Raw genomic sequence first — 585 nt, 5'->3', positions numbered from 1 at the left:
TGACGGGAGTGAGGACAATGGCACGGGGCGTGATTTGGGAAGAAGCAGGGGTGACATTTGCAGAATTTGGCACGATAACTAGGGGAAAGGGCGAGGGCTGAAGTGGCTGCTTCCAAGTTTTAGGACGACTGGGAATTGAGGCCCTGGAGAAACTCGGGTGAAGGGAAATGTGCGCTGGCCCCGCGGGGGCTGCTCGGGCGCCTGCCCTTGCCGGCTCATACTGCCGAAAGGAGGCTGGCTTCTTCCTTTGGCCAAACCAGGAAAAACACACAAAAAAACCACACACACATTTTATGAAACTCACACACAGCATGGCGAGGCACAAAGGGAAAATAAGTATTTTACAATAGATGCTTTCCCCTAAGCCGGAACTCTTTTCTTTGAGAACTTAAGAAATAACTAAGAAAATTCTGCAGAACATAAGTACACGCCAAGGGCTATCCCAGGGCGAACACACATGTTAAGCTAGAAACGTCAGTGATGGGATGAGCACTGGGTTCAAGGCATAAATAAATTTACAACCTTCACAGTTGCTGGGTGTTTGTTTGTTTTTCACCAAAGCACTCAATGATTTCCCAGAGGGAA

Source organism: Myotis davidii, unplaced genomic scaffold (assembly GCF_000327345.1).
Source record: "Myotis davidii unplaced genomic scaffold, ASM32734v1 scaffold14, whole genome shotgun sequence".
Lineage (NCBI taxonomy): Eukaryota > Metazoa > Chordata > Mammalia > Chiroptera > Vespertilionidae > Myotis > Myotis davidii.
This window is presented reverse-complemented; position numbering follows the sequence as displayed.